Source organism: Mus caroli, unplaced genomic scaffold (genome assembly GCF_978045245.1).
Source record: "Mus caroli unplaced genomic scaffold, Mus_caroli_1 scaffold_1, whole genome shotgun sequence".
Classification (NCBI taxonomy): domain Eukaryota; kingdom Metazoa; phylum Chordata; class Mammalia; order Rodentia; family Muridae; genus Mus; species Mus caroli.
Window position 1 is genome coordinate 109468458 of NW_028227256.1, and position 27458 is coordinate 109495915.

Below are 27458 nucleotides of genomic sequence, written 5' to 3' on the forward strand. Positions count from 1 at the left end.
CAGAGACAAAGTTTGGAGCTGAGACAAAAGGATGGACCATCTCGAGACTGCCATATCCAGGGATCCATCCCATATTAGCCTCCAAACTATGACACCATTGCATACACTAGCAACCGTTTGCTGAAAGGACCCAAATATAGCTGTCTCTTGTGAGAATATGCCGGGGCCTAGCAAACACAGAAGTGGATGCTCACAGTCAGCTACTGGATGGATCACAGGGCCCCCAATGGAGGAGCTAGAGAAAGTATCCAATGAGCTAAAGAGATCTGTAACCCTGTAGGTGCATCATTATGAATTAACGAGTACCCCAGAGCTCATGACTCTAGCTGCATATGTATCAAAAGATGGCCTAGTCGGCCATCACTGGAAAGAGAGGCCCACTTGACTTGCAAACTTTATATGCCCCTGTACAGGGGAACGCCAGGGATAAAAAATGGGAGTGGGTGGGTAGGGAAGTGGGGTGGGGATGGTATGGGGGACTTTTGGGATAGCATTTGAAATATATTTGAGGAAAATACGTAATAAAAATATTAAAAAATAATACACAATAGTATAGACTTTTAACTAATTTTTATCAAAAGAATGTGGGGAGCATACTTCATAATTATCAAAGGAAAAAACCAGCCAGTTTACCCCAAAACACAAGGGCACCAGAATTTGTAAAGGAAATATCACTAAAGCTAAAATTACAAATAAAATACCACACATTAATAATGGGAGCCATTCATATTCTATTTTCACAAATGTATAGGTCATGAAGAGATAATATAAACAGAAATAATAAAATGAATAGACGTTATGTATCAAATATGTTTAACAGTTATCTAGAGAAACATTAAAACAAATACAAAAGAATATACCTTCTTCAGAACCTCACTGAACCTTCTCCAAAATTGTCAATATAGTTCTTGATAAATCAAGTCTCAACAGAATCTACAAAATTGAATTAATATCTTGCATGTTGTTAGTCCACCATGGATTAAAGCTGTAATTTAACAACAAGAGAAAGAACACAAATCCTACAAACTCATGTAAACTGAACAACTTTTTACTCAAAGGCCAATGGGTTAAAGAAGTAATAAATAAAGAAATAAAGTTTGTTCTAGTATTCAATGAAAATGAATGAACAAAATACCCATATTTACGGAGCCCAGTGAAACAATGCCAAGAAATAAGCTTAGAACACTAAGGGCCTTCATAAAGAAACTGGAAAAATCTCATAAGAGCAATTCAAAACACCAGAGAAGTCTAGAACAAATAGAGGTAGGAACAAATAAGAACAGTAGATGGCAGCAAATAATCAAATTCAGGATTGAAATCAATTAATTAGAAACAATGAGAACTGGTTCTTTGATAAAAATCAGCAAGATAATGAAACTCTTAGCCTAACTAACTAAAAGGCAAAAGAATAGTATCAAAATTAACAAAATCAGGAATGAAAAGGGCAACGTAACAACAGACATTGAAGAATTCAAAAGAATCATTAGATTTTACTTTGAAAGCCTAACCTCAACAAAATTAGAATATCTAAATGAAAGGGAAATAGACATAGGTAAAAGAATGTTCTGCTAAAGCAACCATGTGAAAGGACTGATGATGAAGAAATCTTCTCTAATGACAGGCATGTATTGGTTCACATCACACTGCCTATTTAAACTCCATCTGTTGGGAATCCACAAAGAGAAATTCACCAAAAAACTTACTGGTCAGGTGTGCTATCAGCTTCATGCCAGTTCTTTGGACTTTGAATGATTGGTAGCGTGATGTTAGTTGATAAAGACTCACATGGAATCTTGCTAAGTCAGAATCACATGCTGACCCATGGAGGAAACATGATGTTTGAGGGTAGGGAGTTTAAATAAGATTCACTGGACTGGGAGAAGAGCTTGGCTTCCTTATAGTGCTACCTGTGAAACAGTGTTTGTTTTCTCATCTTTGCTGATCTTTACTTTCCTGAGAGAGGCACAGCTGAGAACTTTCCTGGTATTCCTGATGATCCTACTCCCTTCTGCTGACTCATGCAAACATAGTTAAGGGCTGTAGCTGTGCCTCCTAAGTTGTGCCACCTCTACTGCCATCCCAGCTACTACTGAGCCATACTGCTGGTGTATCTATGAAGTGGTTGCAAGTGGATTAAGCTCCTGCTGCTTACCTGAGAACTGAACTGCTGATTTCCTGAAAGTGCAGATGAGATTTGCTCCAAAGAACCATATTGAGGCAGGTCCACTATCCCTATATCTTTTCTTTTCCACTGCCTCTGTTGGCTAATGGGCTAGAAGGGATGTTAAAATTCTTAAGAACAACCATTAAATTAAATAACTTTAAAAATAATAATTACAACTTTTCAAGTTATTCCATAAATCGAACAAGAAGGAACATTGCTAAGTCATTTCATGATGCCACAGTAACTATGGTCACTAAACCCCAAAACAGACTTCATAAAGACAGACCTTCTGAGGTTAACTACTTGAGTTCTTTATATATTTTGGATATTAGCCCTCTATTGGATGTAGGGATAGTGAAGATTATTTTCCCAATCAGTAGATTGCAGATTTGTCCTATTTGTCCTATTGACAATATCCTTTGCCTTATTGAAGACTTTCAGTTTCAGGAGTTACCATTTATCAATTTTTAATCTTAGAACCTGAGCCATTGGTGTTCTGTTCCTGAAATTCCCTCCTGTGCCAATGAGTTCAAAGCTATTTCCCACTTTCTCTTCTATTCAATTCACTATATCTGGTTTTCTGATGAGATTCTTTATCCACTTGAACTTGAGGTTTGTGCAATGTGATAAGTATGGATCTATTTTCATTCTTCTACATGCAGACTGCCAGGTAGACCAGTACCCTTTACTGAAATGCATTCTCCCCTCACACCCCACTGTATGTTTTTGGTTTCTTTGCCAAAGATCAAGTGTCAATAGGTATGTAGTTTTATTTTTGCATCTTCAAGCGAACTGTCTGTCTCTACAGTTAAATTGGTGTACAGTTCATGGGACACCAATAACATGTGGTCTTTATCATTACTGCTTTGTAGTACAGCTTGAGGTCCGGGATGGTGATTCCCGAAGATCTTTTGTTGTTTAAAATAGTTTTTGTTATTCTGGGTGTTTTGTTTTTCCATATGAAGTTGTTTATGAAGAATTGTGTTGGAATTGTGATGGGGTTAGTATTGAAACTGTGGATTGCTTTTGGTAAGATGACCATTTTCACTACGTTAGTCCTAACAATCCATAAGCATAGGTGGACTTTCCTTTTCCTGTGGTCTTCTTCAATTTCTCTGTCTCTGTCTCTGTCTCTGTCTCTGTCTCTGTCTCTGTCTCTGTCTCTGTCTCTGTCTCTCTCTGTCTCTCTCTCTCTCTCACCTCCAAAAAGCCAAATAACCTAATTAAAAGTGGAATTAAACAGAGAATTCTTAGGAAAAGAATCTTGAATGGCTGAAAAGCACTTAAAGAAATCAGCAAGGAAATGCAAATCAAAACAAATCTGAGATTCCACCTTACACAGATCAAAATGACTAAGACAAAAAAAAAAAAAAGAAAGAAAAAAAATAAAAAGAAAGAAAGAAAAGAAAAGAAAAAGAAAAAGAGAAAAAGAACAACAACTACCAAAACAAAACAAAACAAAACAAAACAAAAACAAACCTCAGGTGACAGTAGATGCTGGAGTGATTGCAGAAAAAATGCAATACTCCTCAATTTCTAGTGGGTTTGAAAACTGGTTCAACCCCTCTGGAAATCTGGCAGTTCCTCAGAAAACTGGAAATAGCTCTATATGGTTGTTGGCCCAGGTTCACTCTTCCACTGAGCATGGCTGCTTGGGGAGACTGAAGGAGGGGAATGCTGGAGCTGGCTCAGGGGTTAGCTGGGCTTGTGATGAAGTCAAGGCTGTGGGGTTCTCAGATTCTTGCCAGGTGCTGCAGGGAGTCTCAGAAGTGCAGAAAACAGAGTCAGGAGCCCTCAGGCAGGTAACAGATTCTAGCCTTGAGTCAGAGGGTGGGTAGGAGGGGAGTTCCTGCTTTCTCAGTGGGGATGATTGTTCTTAGCTTTGCAGCAGCAGGTGTGTTAGTGGCCTGGAGCACAGGGTATAGGAGATATTAGACTGCAGCTCTGTAGAAACAGGTGTTCTTCCTGGCTCCCCATGATGGATATTAAGGAAAAGAGGCAGCCCATGTTTCTAAACAGTTTATTGCCATGACTGAAAGTGGGTTTGTAAAACCATACCCCACTTCTCAGGGTGGACCTAAAATTGAACACTTTTTGCATTGAGGAATGTTTGGGAAGGGAAACTTATTGACTAAGCCCTCTGGGCCTCTGGAGAACATGGAGAACACTGTTTAGCATGGAGAACACTGTTTTGGGCCTATGTGACTGTGGCCATTGTCTTTTCCTATTTTTTTTTTTTTTTTTTTTGGTCAGAGATGTTAGAGATATTTCATCTATGTGAAAGAGCTTGGGACATTGCCCTAATTGAATGAGGGCCACAGATCTCATTATGGGTGACTGCAGCTATGTGGCAAAAGCCTGGTACAAGGAGCAGGTGAGACTCCTACATTACTTTCAAGGTCTCTGGGATTTCTAGCCTTTAGCTTGACCTTACCAGGGTTCCTCTCAGAGTCCACCCCCCACACACACACACATAGCTTTATGTGCAGACTCAGATATACCACTCTTGGACATATAACCAAAATATGTTACACCAAACCACAAGACAACATACTCCATTATGTTTATAGGAGTCTTATTTGTATTAGCCAGAAGCTGGAGACAACAAAGATGTACATCCACCAAAGAACAGATACAGAAAATGTGATTCATTTACACAATGGAATACAATTCAGCTATTAAAAATGAACACATCAAGAGTTTTGCAGGAGAATGAATGGAACCGGAAAATATTATTCTGAGTGAGGTAACCTAGGCCCAAAAGTATATACATGATAAGCACTCACTAATAAATGGACATTAGCTAAAAAAATACAGAATACCCAGGATACAATCCATAGAACTCAAGAAAGTTAACAAGCTGAAGGACTCAAGTAAGGATGCTTCAGTTATACTTGGAAGGCAGAGGAAAGAATAGGGTAGAGGGAGGGAGGTATCTGGGTGGGATATGGGAGGTAGAGGAGACAGTGAAACATGACCAGGTATTTTCAAGTGGTAAGGAACAGGAATGAAGCCCCGAAGGCCAGCAGAATGAATGGAAATATGCAACATTGGGAGGTGGAGGGATCCTCTAGAATGTCCCAGAAACCTAGGAGGTGAGAGAATTCCAGGATAGAAAGAGAGAGACCTTAGATAAAAAGCCCAACAGTTAGGAGAGGAAACTTGTAGACTCCACCTCCGGTAGAAAGACAGGGCATCAAGTGGAGGGATGGTGTTGCTATCCTACAGTTCAAATTCTGAACTAGAATAGTTTCTGTTTAAAGTACTTCAGGGACAAAAATGGAGAAGAGATTGGGGGATAAGAAGTCCAGTGACCTGCCCAAATTGGGATCCATCTAAAGGGTAGGCTCCAAGGGCTGACACTATTGCTGATGCTATGGTGTACTTACAGACAGAAGACTAGCATGGCTTTCCTCTGAGAGGCCCAACAAACAGCTGACTGAAGTAGATGCAGATACTTACACCCAACCAATGAACTGAAGTATGGGACCCCTGTAATTGAATGTGTATGTGTGTGTGTGTGTGTATTGATAGAAGACAGATAATATGGAAATTAATATTGTCAAGTTTATACTCTTTTTATATTACTCTGTTTATGTAACTGTTATATGGCAAAACTCTCAAGTGGAATGCATAGGGATTTCTAAATTCCTTCTTTGACTACTTGCTTTCTTGACTTTTGAGGCAAATAATGTATGTCTTTTCTGGAAATCAATGCTTCCAGAGGAGATGCCCACTATTACTGGCATTCTCAGTTTATCTGTATAAGGGTCATCAAAATCCTAGGATTCAGACTGCTACAATATCATATCACACCTCCACCATCATTCAGACCTCTTCTAAGGAGAAACCCTACAGTTTTATCAACCACTCTGAACAATTCATTAAAATTGGAATAGTCAGAAGAAAACAGACATACAGGATCAGGAAGGTTCCAAAGAGTTGAACTGTTGTCAAGGTATCAATAAAGAGTGGGACATCCTTAGATTTAGGGACACGGAAAGGGCATTCCAATCCAGAGAAAGAGATGCGGAACAGATCACAAAAAGTCATTGTTTTAAGTTCAAGGTGGATTGTTTTGACACTGTCATTTATTGTTGCATTTGTTTGCATTCAATTCTTCTTTTGATGTCCTCATGCTATATAATATCATATTCATTTCTTTGATTCTGTTTCTTCCTAGAATCTTATTTACTGAATGTGAGAGAAGATTTTGTGAATATTTTTCCTTTTATTCAATAGATTTCTTTAAGTATTCTAAATTCAGAACATCCAAGAAAGTTGAAGAGGAACTGGAATTATCATTATAAGAGGAGAAGAAAGATTGATTTATTGATCATGCTTTATGGTGGGTTTTTAGTTATTTAGTTAAAATAAAATTTCTATAGATGCAATGGAACATTCTGAAAAAGAGAATATACACAGTAAAAGTATAGATAATTTAGTAAATTACAAACCATTGAGATAGGCTTAAACAGCACACAAAATGTGTTAGGACAACATTGCACAGGTGGGGAATGATAATGAACAGAAGCAAATATGGTCAAATGCTGATTCTAATGTGATGTCTGTGTCTTTGTGGACATAAAAGTGTAAAGAACTAAAAGAAGATCCCTGAGCCAATGTGTACTAGCACATTCTCAGAAATGTAAAAATACCTGAATCAGGATAATGTTATAAAGAAAAAGAGATTCTAGCTCACAACCTTGAAGTCTAAAAGGCAAAAAAGTATGGGCCTGTCTCTAAAAATGAGTCCCATATATATGTATTAGTAAATGTTGTTGGTAGTAAGAAGAGATTCTATCTCATGGAAATCCAGAGAGTCTGGGTGAGTGTAGATGCTGGCACTTTTGATTCCTTGAATGGGAATTAACAAAGGTCTAACCATAAGTACCATAATTGTTTTTGAGGGTGTTCTCCCAATTAAGCTAAGAAACTCAGTTGGCTTCCTCTCCTTAAAAGCTTTGCAACATTGCGTAATTCTCCCAGTTTTGGACCAGGTTTACAGCACAGGAACCATCTTATATGAATCACAGCCAGCCTAGGACACAGTCGATGATGTGAATCAATGCTGGAACAGTGACAATAGTGGAACATAAGCAATCAAGGAACACGTAGGATATGATGGTTCTTACTTATCTCCAACATATTCTAAGGTATTCTTATTCTCTGAGGCTGGACCATTAAGTGGAGAACTAATAATTGAGTGGAAATATGATATTTTCATTTGCAAGACTCTGAATTTAGATACTTTAAATATTTATATATAGTAAACCCATGAAATGATGGCTGAGTGGATAGATACCTCCCAACAAGCTTAAATTCAATCCCATGGATCTGCATCGTGAAGGAGAGAACCAACTCCTTTTAAGTAGCCTTTTGATGGTCACATGTACACTCTTGCACACATGCACTTACCAACCTTCCCATTAAATAAATAAATCACTAGTTAGATAAACAAGTGTAAAACCTAAATGGCATTATGTATGTACATATATAATTTATATATTAATGATTATAGCTAGAGTTACAGCACAAGCTTGCCCAATGATTAGCTAGCATGAAGCTTAATCTTGCTAATACGGGATGTGGGAGTTTGAATAGGTATGACCTTCATAAAGTTATATATTTGAGTTCCTGAACTCAAATTTAGAGAATGGCACTATTTGGGATGGGTTAGGAGATGTAGGGTTTTGGAAGAACTGTGTCACTAGGGTGGAATTGAGGTTTCAAAAGCTCCAGCCTGACCTCGTATCTCCTTCTGCCTGTGAATCAAGGTGTAAAACTCTCACCTACTATGTCTGTCTATATGATATTATGATCCTTGCCTTGAGCATAGTAGATTAAATCTGTGAACCTGTAAGAAAACATCAGTTAAGTGCATTTATAAAAGTTTCCACTGTCATGATGTCTCCTTATAGAAATAGAACAATGACTAAAAGGCTGGGCATGATATTTCAAGGCTTTTATCTCAGCACTTAGGAGACAGAGGCTGAGAATAAGGAGTTGAAGGGTAGCATCAGTTACAAAGAAAATAAGTAGCAAATTTGAGGCTACACCGGAATAAATAAGAACCTACATCAAAAAACAAAACAAAACAAAACAAAACAAAACAAAAAAACAGTGATAGTAACGATTATTATTTTAGTTATAGTGGTAACATTTAGTTGTTATATATAAAAAATTTTTATTTGTAATGATTGATAATAGTCCAAAATACTTCTATAATTTCTCACTTTTCTCAAAACACTGTGCAGTGGAAATTAGGAAAATAGATGTACAATCTATGCTGTAAAGTTCAACATTGACTGTCCCGAAAACAATGACTTTACTTTCTAAAACTGAGAGAAGTGTGGTTGGAAGTTCACCTTAAAAAAAAAAAAAGTCTTATTATGGAAACTGGTTCTGTTAAATTTACAATTTCTCTTGCAATGAACACCAAATCACCTTTCTGTAGTTTTTTTTTTTCTGAAATAAAATGCTAATTTAGTTTATGTACCTATTCTGAATTGGTTCATCATTCCTAGAGAAGAAACATTTTCTTTTTTTAAACCTACAATGCTTGGACTCCATTCAGCCTCAAGTTCATATCATTGTGGAGAAGGAGCAAAACAAGTAAGTCACTCAAATCTTAAAATGCTGAAGACACAGTATCAAAACAAAACAGAGCATGTGAATACTCTGTTCTACTGAGCCAATCTATGTGTGTATGAGCAAACATTGCATTTTAAAGGGGTGTAATTGTGTTTAAGGATGAACTCTTACTGAATAAACATGTCTGAGCTTGACTAAACAGGGATATTGTTCATCACTCTTTCCACCGGAGTATACTTTCATGAGGCAAGTCCTTAATGAAGGATTTTATAATAGTATATGGATAAGATTCATTGACAGTTTATCTGAGAGCTTTTATAGACTGTCTGTTTTGTTTTTTGATCAATTTTTCACCTTGTGGTAGCTTGACATACATGGAATGATCATAACAACGACACTGATAGTTTCTGTTTATTCAATACCCAGTTACCCAATCATTAAATTATTGCCTTAATATGCAATACCGACTTCAATTCATGAATTAATATTGATCCATTATTATATAAAAAACTGTGAATCCTTAGACTAGGGAATATTAGAAACTAAGATGTATACAGAAGGTATGTTTATTGTTCCAGTTTACAATTCAAGCATATCAGGCAATAATTTATTAATGTGTGCCCTTTGGAAAATTACTTTATTAATTAAATTTATTGATTATTGTAGCCAATTTTGCTTAAACCTTATATATTTCCAAACTCTCTTAGGTCAGCATACTATTTTTCTCAGAATAATTAGTGAGGTAGTGTAAGGAACAAGATAAAGAAACAATAATGGAAACCAAGTCTAGAGTGTGGGCGTGAGTGTGACAAAGTTGAAATAAGGTAAATGTCCAATGAACTAATGTGTGAACGCCTTAATAAGAGTAACTTAAAGACCCCAGGTCTGATACCACAACTGACACATTCCCATAGTCCCTGCCATAGTACTGAGAGATTGAATCCACCACCTCAGTAATGCAACACCAAACAAGTGAGCCCCTCACGTGGACCGAGCTCCATCTGAACCTGGAAGCAGATGGGGACTTCTCAAACCTTATCTTTAGTGCCGCCATGGAGCCAGGCTATGACATCAGGCCAGAGTGGATGTTAGTGACATGTGTGTGTGTGTTTGTGTGTATGTGTACGAACATAACCCCACTTCGCCATTTATTTGTTTATTGCTACTTAGGAATAAATAAGCGTTTATAAACTTAACCTCTAAGTCCAATGCTTCCTTCTTGCCTATGTCCCCAATCCCGATTCCCAACAGATAGTTACACACATTTGTAGTATATTTGCATTGATTTGTTACAGACTATACTTTATTCCTCTACCTCATCAAAAATTAAAAATAAAATAAAATAAAGTAAATAGAGAGACTTTTTTAAACTAAAAGTTCTCCACTTCAGGGACTGGATAGATACCTCTGTTGGTAATGTGTTTGTTGTGAAAGTATAAATACATGGGTATAATTCCAAGAATATATATGTAAAAACTTGGTGTGTCAGCAGTTGCTTTTAGATTTAGCTCTATAGAGGCAGACCCAGGGTGATCTCTTGAGCACCAGTTAGTGATCCTTAAGTGCAGTGAAAGAGACATACTGCCTCAAAATTTAGTGCTTTACATAAACTGTCATCCTTCCCTCTGCCGTGAAATACTGCAAGACAGTACAATTTTGTATGTTTGCTTGTTTATAGTTTTTTTTTTTGGCTGTTGAGTTTTTAAAAGAATATTATAGTAGTAGAATCTATCAACATGTAGACACTGTAATTGTCATTTTAATTTATATGACTAAGACTGAGGATTTATTCAGATCTTCTCATATATCTGTGACTTAATTTTTTCTTGTTACTAAAACTGTTCCATGTTACATATCCATTACAATATGTATGTTCATTTTTCTTGTGGAGGGTTTCTTGGTTGCTTCTGATATTTGACAGTTATGGAGAAAGTTGTTGACAAACACATGATCATACTTCTGCAGGAACATCCCTTCAGATGCTGGAAATTTAGAGTCTTATGTGTTTTCTTCCACTTACTCTTCTTTCTCTTCAGCCTTCTTCAGAATCTTCAGTCACTCATGGCTTCCAAAAATCTCTACAGTTGGGGAAGCTTCAGATGTTTGGCCTATCATTTTCCTTCAGCAAATATCTCTCAGGTACGTGACTATAACTTCTCTACTCTTGTTCAGTGTTTAATGAGACATAGTGACTCCATAGTTGATTTAGTTGTTTGATAATGTTTGATAATTTCTTTTACTGTTTTCTGTTGCATTGGGGAAAATAGATTTCATCAAATCCTCTGATTCTCAGTCCTCCTTGATTCCTAAACTTTGCATGACTTTTCCAAAGGATACATGAATAAGCTCTCAAAGCATCAAATGATAACAATTCTATTCATGATGACCCTGGTAATGCGGTTAAGGTTGATTTGATCAATTGGATTTTTTTCCCTAAATCACTGGTCTGTCAGTTTATTGGTCATGGGGCTGATTATTCTAAGGAAAAAAAAAAGGCAGCCTAAAGATTCCAGGCTGTGCTTTCTTAAGCTCTCTCTGACAGAGTTAAGAAGCTCTGTCATAGGGCCTGCAAGATGGAACAATGGGTAAAGATATTTACCAACAAGAGGGGTTGAATTTGAATATCAGAGCCAGAAATTGTCCTCTGATCCTCACTTGTACACTTCATTAATACATTGCACACATAAACGGATACATCCATACACACATACACACATGTACACATACATCTATGCTTGAATAAACACACAAATAAATACAATCTGAAAACATAGAAAGGAGCTATGCTAGTCTGATCTTGTATTTCTTCCCCTCAAAAATACAAAAGAAAGTTATAATCCTACCCAGTATGTGGCTCCATATGTGGAGTCATGTGCACCATACCATATTGAATCAGTCACAATGTATGCTGGTTTTATTTCTATCAAATTAACACAGGCTAGTATCATTTGGGAAGAGGGATGATCAATTGAGAAAATATCTCCATAAAAGTGGCATTTTAGTAATTCGGTTGTGCATTTGCTTAATTAATGATTGATGGAAGAGAGTCCAGATAGTTATGCCTTGTGGTGTCACTAGAATAGTCATGGTTTCTATAAGAAAGCAGGCTGCACAAGCCATGAGAGAAGTGAGTAAGCAGCATCCCTCTATCCTCTATGCCTTAGTTCATTCCACTAGGTTTCTGACTTGAATCCCTGCCCTGAGTTCCATTATTGATGGAGTATGACCTGAAAATTGTGATATAACATAAACTCTTTCCTTGCAAAGTTGCTTTTGGTTTAATATAAATTGCCAGGTACATCATGGCTGTTTTAGGGGAGGTGTGACACAGTTCCTGCCCCTAGAGCATCACGAGGGCATTGATCTCATGATCTCCAGATGTGCTGATGGTTCCTCTTACTCCAAAACTGATCTGCTGTCTTTACTACTATAATTTCTTTCTATGGGATATACTTTCCCCCATTATTCAGAACTAATCACACCTTTTAATTGAAAGGGATGTGGTTTTCAGGAATGAGTAATGGAGATGGTCATGGGGCAGTGGGGCATGAGGAAAATGCTTTCTGCTTAGCCTTTAGGTTCATGTAAAGGATCTGGACAACATAACTGTAAGGGCCATAAAGCCTATATGGTCATTTGTAAGAAGAGTTCCTTGCTAAGCTTGGCCTTAAATTTAGAATAATAAAGAAGCACATTTACCCTCCACTCCAATGGCTGCTGCATTAATTAGCCAGGGTAAACTTGAGGATTTTAAGGGTAGAGAGTTAAAATGGTCTCAGGGAGAAAAGGTATAAATAGAAAAAGTAGGAAACTATATATGATTTAGGAATAAATAGTATAAGAAGGAGAGCACAAGGGGCTTTGAAATTACTAGGATAAGGAAATGAAGATTAGAGAATTAAAAGATGATACAGAAGCATACAAATTGTACTCTGTTTTACTAGCTGATCGAGGAATTGGAGATAACAATGCCTGGAAAGACATTAGAGAGAGATAAATGTTTTAATTATATAAATTCAAAACTGTGTAAGGAATCATTTTAATTTTAGTAGTCTGATATCTTTGTTTTTACTTGATAATAGTTACTAAAGACTGCTATCTGTTGCACTGTGGGGCATTGGGCTATGAACAGACATGCTGGTCTCCAGTCAACCTGAGGTCTGAACCCTGAAATGTTCATACTTCACCTACATGACATGGTAGGCATTCCCTCATGCTCCTGGAACTCTGACTCCTGTCTAATTTACCGCCCACCACAGCCCCCACAACAAAAGCATGGCTAGAAGTCAAGTAGACAATGCCCCAAGCTTCTGACTTTCAGGCTAAACTCCTCCCCAATTACCTAGCAACAGTAAGATAAGACAGCATAATTTAAAAGGGGCTGTTTGGCCTCTCCTCTCTCTCTCACTACTCTCCTCTTACTCTTACTTCTCACTCTCACCCTCTCATTCCTCTCTCTTTGACTTCTCTTCTCTCTCCTCTCTCTTTGTACTCTCCTCTCTCCCTCTTATTCTCTTTCTCTCTAGCCTTTCCTCTCTCTCTTTCTATCTTTCTACCTTCTCTCTTTCCCTCTGCATTTCTATAATAATCCTCTAAAACCATAGAATGTCTCTGCTCATCAAGGCCCACTGTGCTTGGAGGATGGGATAGGATATAGGCTTTTTCCTAATGAGCCTTTTATGGAAGGCCTTCCTTTGATCCAGTCAAGATCTGCTATGCTCACTCTCACCAGTGTTGAGAACCTCTCTTCCCTCATCCCTCTCTCCCATAGCCCCTGGGCTTTAGGAAAGTAGCTCCAGGGTTTCCAGGTAGGGCTGCCCATTAGCCACCCCCAAAGAGTGGGTCAAAGTCTTGAATGCCCACCCGGGGCTGAGTAGAAAGCGAATGGCAGCCCTCCTATGCCTGACTGACCAGAGCATAGGTAAAACTCTGGCAGGGTGTGAGTCTTTTCCTTCCGCTCTTCCCCAGGGACCCCCTTTTAAGTTCCTGACCCTGCACCAGGAATCTGCAAGAGTTGTGTCAGGTTACCTGTGAAGAACAGTGTGTGTAGACCTATAAGGAAATATGCTTTTGTCTTATGATTAGTTCTGCTTTAAGGAAACCGGGGTCAGGACTATTGATCTGCGACTCATAGAGTTGATGTAAATTTAAGATTTTTTGATAATTATTACCGAGGATCAAAGGCTTGATAATGTAGTTCTAGTAAATAAAAGGGAGGACCCTTCTCATGCTGAGGCTGGACCTCAGCAATATATTATAGAAATAGAAAACTCAAATATATGACGTATGGGCAGTTTTGCTAGTGCCAGGCAAGGAAAAGTCAGATAACCCGATTATTCTTGTAACTTCTCCAAAGACTCTAACCGCTCATTTTCTTCTTGATGTCTCTTCTTCACCATTTTTTTTATAGTGCTATATCTCCTATGCCCCACACTGCTTTACTTTAAGTTGACTCTTAATAAGGCTCTCTAGGTTTTAAAATAAAGCTTCTTTTTTTAAATTTTTTTTCTTTTTTTTTTGATTTTTAATATTTTTATTACATATTTTCCTCAATTACATTTCCAATGCTATCCCAAAAGTCCCCCATAGCACCCCCAATTCCCTACCCATCCATTCCCATTCTTTTGGCCCTGGCATTCCCCTATATTGGGGCATATAAAGTTTGCAAGTCCAATGGGCCTCTCTTTCCATTGATGGCCGACTAGGCCATCTTTCGATACATATGCAGCTAGAGACAAGAGCTCCGGGGTTCTGGTTAGTACATCATGTTGTTCCAACAATACGGTTGCAGATCCCTTTATCTCCTTGGGTACTTTCTCTAGCTTCTCCATTGGGAGCCCTGTGATACATCCAATAGCTGACTGTGAACATCCACTCCTGTGTTTGCTAGGCCCCGGAATCGTCTCACAAGAGACAGCTATATTTGAGTCCTTTCAGCAAAATCTTGCTAGTGTATGCAATGGTGTCAGCGTTTAGAAGCTGATTATGGGATGGATTCCTGGATACAGCAGTCTCGAAATGGTCCATCCTTTCATCACAGCTACGAACTTTGTCTCTGTAACTCCTTCCCTGGGTGTTTTGTTCCCAATTCTAAGAAGGTGTACAGTGTCCACACTTTGGTCTTCATTCTTCTTGAGTTTCATGCGTTTAGCAAATTGTATCTTATATCTTGGGTATCCTAAGTTTTGGGCTAATATCCACTTATCAGTGAATACATATTGTGTGAGTTCTTTTGTGATTGTGTTATTTCACTCAAGATGATGCCCTCCAGGTCCATCCATTTGGCTAGGAATTTCATAAATTCATTCTTTTTAATAGCTGAGTAGTACTCCATTGTGTAAATGTACCATAATTTCTGTATCCATTCCTCTGTTGAGGGACATCTGGGTTCTTTCCAGCTTCTGGCTATTATAAATAGGGCTGCTATGAACATAGTGGAGCATGTGTCCTTTTTACCGGTTGGGACATCTTCTGGATATATGCCCAGGAGAGGTATTGCTGGATCCTCCGGTAGTACTATGTCCAATTTTCTGAGGAACCGCCAGACTGATTTCCAGAGTGGTTGTACAAGCTTGCAATCCCACCAACAATGGAGGAGTGTTCCTCTTTCTCCACATCCTCGCCAGCATCTGCTGTCACCTGAATTTTTGATCTTAGCCATTCTGACTGGTGTGAGGTGGAATCTCAGGGTTGTTTTGATTTGCATTTCCCTGATGATTAAGGATGTTGAACATTTTTTCAGGTGTTTCTCTGCCATTCGGTATTCCTCAGGTGAGAATTCTTTGTTCAGTTCCGAGCCCCATTTTTTAATGGGGTTATTTGACTTTCTGGAGTCCACCTTCTTGAGTTCTTTATATATATTGGATATTAGTCCCTTATCTGATTTAGGGTAGGTGAAGATCCTTTCCCAATCTGTTGGTGGTTTTTTTGTCTTATTGATGGTGTCTTTAGCCTTGCAGAAGCTTTGTAGTTTCATGAGGTCCCACTTGTCAATTCTCGATCTTACAGCACAAGCCATTACTGTTCTATTCAGGAATTTTTCCCCTGTGCCCATATCTTCAAGGCTTTTCCCCACTTTATCCTCTATAAGTTTCAGTGTCTCTGGTTTTATGTGGAGTTCCTTAATCCACTTAGATTATACCATAGTAAAAGGGGATAGGAATGGATAAATTCCCATTCTTCTACATGATAACCGCCAGTTGGGCCAGCACTATTTGTTGAAAATGCTATCTTTCTTCCATTGAATGGTTTTAGCTCCCTTGTCGAAGATCAAGTGACCATAGGTGTGTGGGTTCATTTCTGGGTCTTCAATTCTATTCCATTGGTCTACTTGTCTGTCACTATACCAGTACCACACAGTTTTTATCACAATTTCTCTGTAGTAAAGCTTTATGTCCAGCATGGTGATTCCACCAGAGGTTCTTTTATCTTTGAGAAGAGTTTTTGCTATCCTAGGTTTTTTGTTATTCCAGATGAATTTGCAGATTGCACTTTCAAATTCGTTGAAGAATTGAGTTGGAATTTTGATGGGGATTGCATTGAATCTGTAGATTGCTTTTGGCAAGATAGCCATTTTTACAATGTTGATCCTGCCAATTCATGAGCATGGGAGATCTTTCCATCTTCTGAAATCTTCTATAATTTTTTTCTTCAGAGTCTTGAAGTTTTTATTATACAGATCTTTCACTTCCTTAGTTAGAGTCAAGCCAAGATATTTTATATTATTTGTGACTATTGATTAGGGTGTTGTTTCCCTAATTTCTTTCTCAGCCTGTTTATTCTTTGTGTAGAGAAAGGCCATTGATTTGTTTGAGTTAATTTTATATCCAACTACTTCAACGAAGCTCTTTATCAGGTTTAGGAGTTCTCTGGTGGAATTTTTAGGATCACTTATATATACAATCATATCATCTGCATAAAGTGATATTTTGACTTCATCTTTTCCAATTTGTATTTCTTTGATATCCTTTTGTTGTCGAATTGCTCTGGCTAGGACTTCAAGTACAATGTTGAATAGGTATGGAGAAAGTGGACAGCCTTGTCTAGTCCCTGATTTTAGAGGTATTGCTTCAAGCTTCTCACCATTTACTTTGATGTTGGCTACTGGTTTGCTGTAGATTGCTTTTATCATGTTTAGGTATGGGTCTTGAATTCCTGATCTTTCCAAGACTTTTATCATAAATGGGATTTGGATCTTGTCAAATGCTTTTTTCGCATCTAACAAGATGATCATGTGGTTTTTGTCTTTGAGTTTGTTTATATACTGGATTACGTTGATGGATTTCCGTCTATTAAACCATCCTTGCATCCCTGGGATGAAACCTACTTGGTCAGGATGGATGATTGTTTTGATGTGTTCTTGGATTCGGTTACCAAGAACTTTATTGAGTATTTTTGCATCAATATTCATAAATGATATTGGTCTGAAGTTTTCTATCTTTGTTGGGTCTTTTTGCGGTTTGGGTATCAGAGTAATTGTGGCTTCATAGAATGAGTTGCATAGAGTACCTTCTGTTTCTATTTTGTGGAATAGTTTGTGAAGAACTGGGATTAGATCTTCTTTGACGGTCTAATAGAAATCTGCACTAAACCAATCGAGTCCTGGGCTTTTTTTGGTTGGGAAAGTATTAATGACTGCTTCTATTTCTTTGGGGGATATAGGGCTGTTTAGATCATTAACCTGATCTTGATTCAACTTTGGTACCTGGTATCTGTCTAGAAACATCTCCATTTCATCCAGGTTCTCCAGTTTTGTTGAATATAGCCTTTTGTAGAAGGATCTGATGGTGTTTTGGATGTCTTCAGGATCTGTTGTTATGTCTCCTTTTTCATTTCTGATTTTGGTAATTAGAATGCTTTCCCTGTGCCCTCTAGTGAGTCTGGCTATGGGTTTATCTATCTTGTTGATTTTCTCAAAGAACCAGCTCCTTGATTGGTTGATTCTTTGAATAGTTCTTTTTGTTTCCACTTGGTTGATTTCACCCCTGAGTTTGTTTATTTCCTGCTCTCTACTCCTCTTGGGTGAATTTGCTTCCTTTTGTTCTAGTGCTTTTAGGTGTGTTGTCAAGCTGCTAATGTGTGCTCTCTCTAGTTTCTTTTTGGAGGCACTCAGAGCTATGAGTTTTCCTCTTAGAAATGCTTTCATTGCGTCCCATAGGTTTGGGTATGTTGTGGTTTCATTTTCATTGAACTCTAAAAAGTCCTTAATTTCTTTCTTTATTCCTTCCTTGACCAAGGTATCATTGAGAAGAGTGTTGTTTAGTTTCCACGTCAATGTTGGCTTTCTATTATTAATTTTGTTATTGAAGATCAGCCTTAGTCCATGGTGTTCTGATAGGATGTATGGGACAATTTCAATATTTTTGTATCTGTTGAGGCCTGTTTTGTGACCAATTATGTGGTCAATTTTGGAGAAGGTACCATGAGGTGCTGAGAAGAAGGTATATTATTTTGTTTTAGGATAGAATGCTCTAGATATCTGCCAGAACCATTTGATTCATAACTTCTGTTAGTTTCACTGTGTCCCTGTTTAGTTTCTGTTTCCATGTCTGTCCATTGGTGAAAGTGGTGTGTTGAAGTCTCCCACTATTATTGTGTGAGCTGCAATTTGTGCTTTGTGCTTTACTAAAGTTCTTTTAATGAATGTGGCTGCCTTTGTACTTGGAGCATAGATATTCAGAATTGATAGTTCCTTTTGGAGGATTTTACCTTTGGTGAGTATGAAGTGCCCCTGCCTGTCTTTTTTGATGACTTTGGATTGGAAGTCAATCTTATTAGATGTTAGAATGGCTACTCCAGCTTGTTTCTTCATACCATTTGCTTGGAAAATTGTTTTCCAGCCTTTCATTCTGAGGTAGTGTCTATCTATTTCTCTGAGATGAGTTTCCTGTAAGCAGCAAAATGTTGGGTCTTGTTTGTGTAGCCAGTTTTTTAGTCTATGTCTTTTTATTGGGGAGTTGAGTCCATTGATATTAAGAGATATTAAGGAAAAGTAATTGTTGCTTCCTGTTATTTTTGTTGTTAAAGTTCGCATTCTGTTCTTGTGGCTGTCTTCTTTTGGGTTTGTTGAGGGATTACCTTCTTGTTTTTTCTAGGTTGTGGTTCCCGTCCTTGTATTGTTTTTTGTTTTTTGGTTTTTTTTGTTATTATCCTTTCAAGGGCTGGATTCGTGAAAAGATAATGTGTGAATTTGGTTTTGTCGTGGAATACTTTGGTGTCTCCATCTATGTTAATTGAGAGTTTGGCTGGGTATAGTAGCCTGGCCTAGAATTTGTGTTCTTTTAGTGTCTGTATTACATCTGTCCAGGATCTTCTGGCTTTCATAGTCTCTGGTGAAAAATCTGGTGTAATTCTGATAGGCTTGCCTTTATATGTTACTTGGCCTTTTTCTCTTACTGCTTTTAGTATTCTATCTTTATTTAGTGCATTTGTTGTTTTGATTATTATGTGTCGGGAGGTATTTCTTTTCTGGTCCAGTCTATTTGGAGTTCTGTAGGCTTCTTGTATGTTCATGGGCATCTCTTTCTTTAGATTTGGGAAGTTTTCTTCTATAATTTTGTTGAAGATGTTTGCTGGTCCTTTGAGTTGAAAATCTTCATTCTCATCCACTCCTATTATCCGTAGGTTTGGTCTTCTCATTGTGTCCTGTATTTCTTGGATGTTTTGAGTTAGGATCTTTTTGCGTTTTACATTTTCCTTGATTGTTGTGCCGATGTTCTCTATGGAATCTTCTGCACCTGAGATTCTCTCTTCCATCTCTTGTATTCTGTTGCTGATGCTCATATCTATGGTTCCAGATTTCTTTCCTAGGGTTTCTATCTCCAGCGTTGCCTCACTTTGGGTTTTCTTTATTGTGTCTACTTCCCTTTTTAGGTCTTGGATGGTTTTATTCAATTCCATCACCTGTTTGGTTGTGTTTTCCTGCAGTTCTTTAAGGGATTTTTGTCTTTCCCCTTTAATGTCTTTTACATGTTTGGTTATGTTTTCCTGCATTTCTTTAAGGGATTTTTGTGCTTCCTCTTTAATGTCTTCTACTTGTTTAGCAGTGTTCTCCTGTATTTCTTTAAGTGAGTTATTAAACTCCTTCTTGATGTCCTCTACCATCCTCATGAGATATGCTTTTAAGTCTAGGTCTAGCTTTTCGGGTGTGTTGGGGTGCCCTGGACTGGGCGAAGTGTGATTGCTGGGTTCTGATGATGGTGAGTGTTCTTGGTTTCTGTTAGTAAGATGCTTACGTTTACCTTTTGCCATCTGGTAATCTCTGGAGTTAGTTGTTATAGTTGTCTCTGTTTAGAGATTGTTCTTCTGGTGATTCTGATTAACGTCTATCAGCAGACCTGGGAGACAGGCTCTCTCCTCTGAGTTTCAGTGGTTAGAGCACTCTCTGCTGGCAAGCTCTCCTCTTACAGGGAAGGTTTACAGATATCTGGTGTTTGGACCTCCTCCTGGCCGAAGAAGAAGTCCCAAAACAGGACCTTTCCCAGATGCTGTGTTGCTTTGGCAGGTCACAGAAGCTGTCAGCTTCTGTGGTGCACACTCTTACCTGTGCAGACTAAGTTCCTAAGTTCGGCGGAGTCCCGGCACCAAGATGGCCCTCCCTGCTCCTGAGGCAGAGGTCTCCCATGCAGGGCGGACCACTGTCCTCTGGCTGGGAGGGTGGTGGATGTCTGTGGCCCCAAAAGGGTGCTGCCTCAGCGGCTCTGTGGCTCCCTGCCTGTCCCAGAAGCTGCCTCTGTGGTGCACACTCTCACCTGTGCAGACTAAGTTCCTAGGTTCTGCCGAGTCCAGGAACCAAGATGGCTGCTCCCTGCTCCTGAGGCAGAGGGCTTCTGTGTAGGGCGGACCACTGTCCTCCGGCTGGGAGGGTGCCGGATGTCTGCGGCCCCAAAAGGGTGCTTCCTCAGCAGCTCTGTGGCTCCCGCCTGTCCCAGAAGCTGTCTGCCTCTGTGGTGCACACTCTCACCTGTGCAGACTCATAAAGTTTCTTTTTAAGGGCCCATCATACTGGTTTTGCTGTGATACATGTTTTATTTTTTTTACTAGTATTCTTCACCTTTGGGGATCTACTGTGGCCCCTAGCTAAGATACATCCTATGGATTTTCATGGAAACCTTAGGAGATATAAAAGTTAGATGCCCACATTTGTTGCAGTAAATCTCCAACCCAAATATTTCCTGGCAATGAAAACACAACTCAATTAGTATAAATAGGTTCTATGCACCTAGATTGGGCAGGTCTACAACTACACTACTGTCTTCTCCATCTATGAGACCCCTTAAAACTTCAGTTTCTCCAAGTCATGTGCTTCTGCTCCGCTTTTCTTCTTCCTTCTCCTCCTTTTTGTCCTCTCCCTCTTCCATTTTCTCCTTCTTCTCGCCCCACCTTCTGCTACACCTTCCCTTTATCTGCTCAATCATCAGCTCTCTTTTATTTTATAAATTAAGGTGGGGAGCAGGTTTACAGAATAGCACCTGAGTGCAGACTCATTCCTTGTTCATTGCCCCTAGCAAGAGAACAGAATTAACATCAAATAAATTAGCCTTAGGCCTATCCACAACTCCCATTTTTCACAGAATTTCTCTAAGGGCTCTTCCTCCTCACCTTTCTTTTTTAAGATCCCATATAAGGCACTCTCCTCTAATAAAGTTACTTCTGAAGAGTGAATGGACATCAAGAAGAGAGTTAGGGGTGGGGGAGAGTCCTCAGATAAATTCTATGAAAAAAGATAATATTTGACTTTTATATTTTCTGAGACTGTCAGGAAAACCGTTACAGCATGTACTTGAGTTTTCTATTGGTGATTGTGTATTAGCTTCTTTCCTGAACTGGCACCTGTTTGTCACCACAGTTGTCTCACAATTAAAATTGAAGAGATTCATATGGGACCAGAGAAGAGGCTACTTGCTTAGGAACACTGGTTGCTTCAATTCTAAGTATCAACAGGTTAACTCATTATATCTCTATTTGTGACTCCAATTTCAGAGAAGTTTATTTTCTCTTCTAGTCTATGCCAGCAATCAGACATGTAGGCAACCTACTTTTTTATTCATATAAAATAAATAAATACACCTTTATAATACTCATGAATAATATACTTATGAACTCAGAGTTAAACATTTTTAAATATGTTGGTACAGGTTGTAATGGAGCTCAGTTTTCATATTGTTTGCCTAGCATGAATAAAACCCTACCTAGATCTGATGTCTAACCTAACAAACTGGATGTGGTAGCACATTTCCAATCCCAGCACTATGAACCAGAAGGCAGGAGGATCAGAAGTTTGATTCATTTCTCACTATATAACAAGTTCAAAAAAAATAATTTGTGATATATGAAATTACGAAATTAAATCTCGATTCCATAGAGAAAGGGAGTGTCCCAGCCTGAGGGAGAGTCGAACAGGGTCTGAGGAACCACCTGTGGAGAGAATGAGGGGTAAGAAACACAAGGACAGACAGCAAGTTTGATTGATCAAGCTTTCAAATTTTTATTATACCCAGGCAGGTTTTATGCCCACAGAAGCAGTGTATGGGGAGGGGTATGATGCAGAATCACTTTGTATCTGGGGGAATGCATCTGTTCCCAAAAGCAGGATACTGGCTAGGTAAAAAGTTCAGCAGGAGAAACAGAACAGAATGGGTTGCTAGGTACCTGTCCACAAGATCTATAGCTATGTGTTCTTAACTGGGGGTAGTGCTTTCCCACAGAGGCCTTAACTTTTTTCCATAGAAATCTCAACTAAGCTAGTACTTTTCCACTAAGGCCAAGGCTTTGTAAGTAAACACTTATGGCTGACAAGACAATTAACATTCAAACAGTATTGCTCCCAAAAAGGGAGGGATAAAAATACTCAAGCAATGCTCACCTGAAATATGGCAGATAGGCTTCTGTGACTGTCTTGAGCCTGTAATCTTCACATTCCCAAAAGAGTTCTGTAGACTAGCAAAGTAACCAGACTCTTTTTTGTTACCCTACAATCACAGAAGAGCAAAATGTCCTTCTTCCTCTAGACAGTTCTTCTGGGATAGTGACACAGTTTGACTTCAGTCAAGTACTCTGTGCTGTCCACCAAATACTATGCATGGTATCACCCTAATTCTTTCAGACAAATTAGAGGCTACATTAATTCTCTTCAGAGCCCTCCACTGCTGTCTCCTCCACTGCTGTCTTTCCATGGTGTTATGAACTTTCCCACTAGTGCTAGCAGGATGACTCAGAAGGTAAAGATGTTTTCCTGCTAAGTCTGACAACCTAATTTCATCTTCTGAACCAACTCTTTTAAGGGAAAGAACCAATTCCCATAGATAGTTCTCATATTTCTACTTACATTCTGTGGTAAGCATGCCCACATTCATGTGAACCCACATATACAGTAAATAAACAAATAAAGTAAATTAAATAATATTTTTTAAAAAGACTTACCTAATAAAACTTTTCTTACACAAAAATTCAAAAGCACTCAGTGTCCTTGAACATCCATTTGAACCCCTAGCACAAAACTTGTTGCCATTCCATTCTTTCAACATATATGAGTTGGTACAGATGGTGTCAGTGACATTTATTTCAAATTAAGTGACTATTCACTGTATGACCTGTTTATGAGATGCTGCTTACCACATAGTCTTATTGGTGTGCTGTAATTCTATATATAAGGAAAATAATTTCTTAACATCAAACAGTTCATAAATAATCTGCCCAATTATTTTTTAAGTAAACCTGCCAAACTCTTAAAATTTAAAGTAATTACCATTTATTTCATGTCTCCTCAATTAGTCAATATGAAAGTTCACAAGGACACTTCATAAATGGACTGGGTAGTAATGACATCCACAGACTTTAGGGAGTATTTCTCTTACTTTTACAGATGAGGATTCCCCATTGGGTCCAATGCAGATGGAATTTCAAGAAGCACTGATAACCTTCTTTGCTATCTCCCACCCCCTGCTAGAGAAGGTCAAGGTATCCCTGGGAGTAGCAGGACCACTGCAGTCCCTGCGGGATCTTTGTAACCTTCATAAACCACTCTCACAACAAAGCTTAGGTGTGCCTTGAAGTCAAAGATCTTCTGCATCTGTGAGCTTATTTATTTATTGGTGGAGAGAGTGGTTCACAGCCTTAATATCACAAACCCAGAAGCTATACAACAGTCTATGTCAATTTCACTATTGACCCCCTATCCCCATCAGCCAGTCTTTTTTCTAAAGATTGATGTTCCATATCAGCAATTATATGAGAAGAAAAGGTCCTAGAGTGAGGCTGAGAATGCAGCTCCCTATGTAGCGACCTTGCTGTACATGTGTGAGAACTTGGCATTGGTAACTAGATATCCAATTTGATATTGAAACGGTGTCATATTCTTTTTATTGCAGCACTGGCATTATTAAACTTGGGGGTGACAGCCTGGAGTCCAAGCTAGAGTCAGACCCCCGTCTTCAATAAGCCTATAAAAGAAGTCATATTAATAGTTGAAGCAGAAAAGGTGAATTTATTCAAGTGTGACAATTTGGACAAAAGACTAAGCTATACACCAGTCCAACTCTGAAATCCATCTTTTGTGTTCTGAAGTGTGACTAGTGCACTAAGGATATGCCAACTTAAGCAGTTCTGGTTAAATGCAGCCCTGTCCATCACTGACCCAACAATGCCTAGGTCCCAGCCTCATTTTGTATGGTAGCCTGATTAGTTGTTAGAACTGTGAATTCTCTCAGTTTTTGGAGACAAGCTCCCCTTCTGGCTTGTACCTCTTCTTTCTCATTTAGAGGAAATTCCTATTTCTTTACAGTCTATTCTTTCATTGTCTGGAAAATCAGACACAATTACTTCTTTTTTTTTCCAATTTTTTATTAGGTATTTTCTTCATTTACATTTCAAAAGCTATCCCGAAAGTCCCCCATACCCTCCCCCAACCCCTGCTCTCCTATGCACCCACTCCCACTTCTTGGCCCTGGTGTTCCCCTGTACTGGGGCATATAAAGTTTGCAAGACCATGGGGCCTCTTTTCCCAGTGATGACCGACTAGGCCATCTTCTGCTACATATGCAGCTAGAGACACAAGCTCTGAGGTTACTGGTTAGGTCATATTGTTTTTCCACCTATAGGGTTGCAGAACCCTTTAGCTCCTAGGGTACTTTCTCTAGCTCCTCCATTGGGGGCCCTGTGTTCCATCCAATAGCTGACTTTGAGCATCAACTTCTGTGTTTGCTAGGGACTGGCATAGCCTCACAAGAGACAGCTATATCAGGGTCCTTTCAGCAAAATCTTCCTGGTATATGCAATGGTGTCTGCATTTGAAGGCTGATTATGTGATGGATTCCAGGATGCAGCAGTCTCTAGATGGTCCATCCTTTTGTCTCAGGTCCAAACATTGTCTCAGTAACTCCTTCCATGGGTGTTTTGTTCCCAATTTTAAGAAGGGGCAATCTTCAGAACATCTTTCTACAAGGAGAGATAAACTATGAGTGTGGAGACATTTAAATTCGATCCTTGTAACTCAGTGGCTAACAAGTATGGTTTACTGGGTTAGATTGAGAGTAGTGAAAGTTTCAGTCTCATAAACCAAGGTAAATGGCTCCTGAGAAACCAAATTTGGAGTTTACCTCTGGATACAGATATGTATGTAACCACCCACACATGAACATACACAAGTGAGAAAAAGAGAGAGACAAAGAAACAGAAACATACAGAGACAGTGACAGTGACAGATATTTAAAGGAAGGAAATTAAAAGTGAAAAGAATGAACCAGAAATCATATATTTTCATTTTCAAACCAATGTTATTTGTAGATACATTCAGAATGAAGGTGGTAATTGAAAATGGTTTGTGCTTCAATTTAGCACTGTAATTGAATTTAAGAGCTGACCCTTAGTCCCACTGGCAAAACATTCAACTTAGGGTTTCCATTATCTTCAGAGTAGGAGCTTTAGTAATGCCTGTTTTATCCTACAGAGATGCCAGTGCAGGGAGTGCACACTCACAATGCACTGTGCTGCTGCTGTTTATTTCTGTAAACCAGAGTCAGCCCTATCACAAACACATATAGCTGACTACATATTAACATGATGATGGGGAGTGGGGCGTTCCCCTCTCTTGGAACTCTGTTTTTTGTTTTTTTGTTTTTTTCTGATAGAAAAATATTTATTTCAAGAAGTCCTGCTATGTGGTTTATAATGTTAAAAAGTCTGTTAAGCCAGGCATGGTGGCACAAGCCTTTAATCCCAGCATTTTGGAGGCAGGGGCAGATGGATTTCTGAGTTTTAGGCCAGCCTGCTCTACAGAGTAAGTTCCAGGAAAGCCGGGACTACACCGAAAAACCCTGTCTCTAAAAACCAAAAAATAATAAATAAATAAATAAATAAATAAATAAATAAATAAATAAATAAATAAATAAAAAGCTGTTAAACATTTTTTTACCCTAATGGAAAATTTAGTTTAGCACATTTCTTTTAAACTTCATCCATCATCCTTAAAATTCTGTTATTGGAAATTTTTGCTTCTTTAAGTTATAGGTCTTTCAAGAATGGGCCCATCCTTTTGTTTATTTGAAACCATTCAAGAGAAGGGCTACATCAGCAGAAGGGTCTTTTATAAATGTTACGATCAGCAGAGAAACAAACATGGATATTACTTCTTACATGAAAAAGTCATGTGTTTTCTTTATTATTTGTGCAAAGGCTAAAATACTTCAAGTTGATAAGATATCAAAGACTCCAATGTTCATACAGGATTTTCATTAATTAGCCTTGAGTAAAAGACTGAACCAGATACAACTGAGAGCAATCATTTTTCTTGCTGCTAGCTTTTCATACACATTTGTAATTTACATATGAAAGCAGCCTAACTTTCAATCAGAGTAAAAAAGTTTAGAATCAAAGAAGGAGCCTGATTTATTTGATCAGAAAGGAATAACACAAGTATTAACACTCACCAATTAGTGTTACACAAAAGTCTGTAATTTTCTGATTACTAACTCATTTATATTGGCTATGGACCCAAAATATGTCATTTATCTCCTTTGTGTTGTATGTATATATTATATTGTATTGTGTGTATATGTGTGATTTATGCATGTATAAATGTTATATATATTTACACATATATAACATTTATACATATACATATACTTATACATATACATTAGCATGGGCAAGCTAGTACATTTGTGAGCATTTATATGGAAACCAAGGTCTGCCATCTGCTGTCTTTCTCATTCATTTACTGTCAACTTTATTTTTTTAAGTCATGACATCTCCCTGAACCTGGGTCTCACTTATTCAGCAAAATTAGCTGGCCGGGAACACCCAGGGATACACATCTTTCTACCTTCTTTCCCCAATACTGTTGGGATCACAAGCACTAACTGCCTGGCTTATAATGTGATCAAACTAAGGATCAAACCTAAATCATCACTCATGCAAGCTACGAAGCTTAAGAAATGAACATCCTTGCCACTATCTAGCTATGTTCTGTTAAATCATCTTCAATTTTATATTTTAATATGAAGATTCCGAAAGGATCTATAAAAATATTCATTGTGCTTCTTTTGTAATATTTTGATAGTTCATTGAGAATTCTGCAAACTATATTTGATTATATTCATCCTCACTCCTCCAACATATCCTCAAAGATTCACTTTCATCTCTCTACCTACCCAAATGTGTGTCCTTATTTTTCTTCCTTTTTAAAAGAATGATTAGCAGAGCT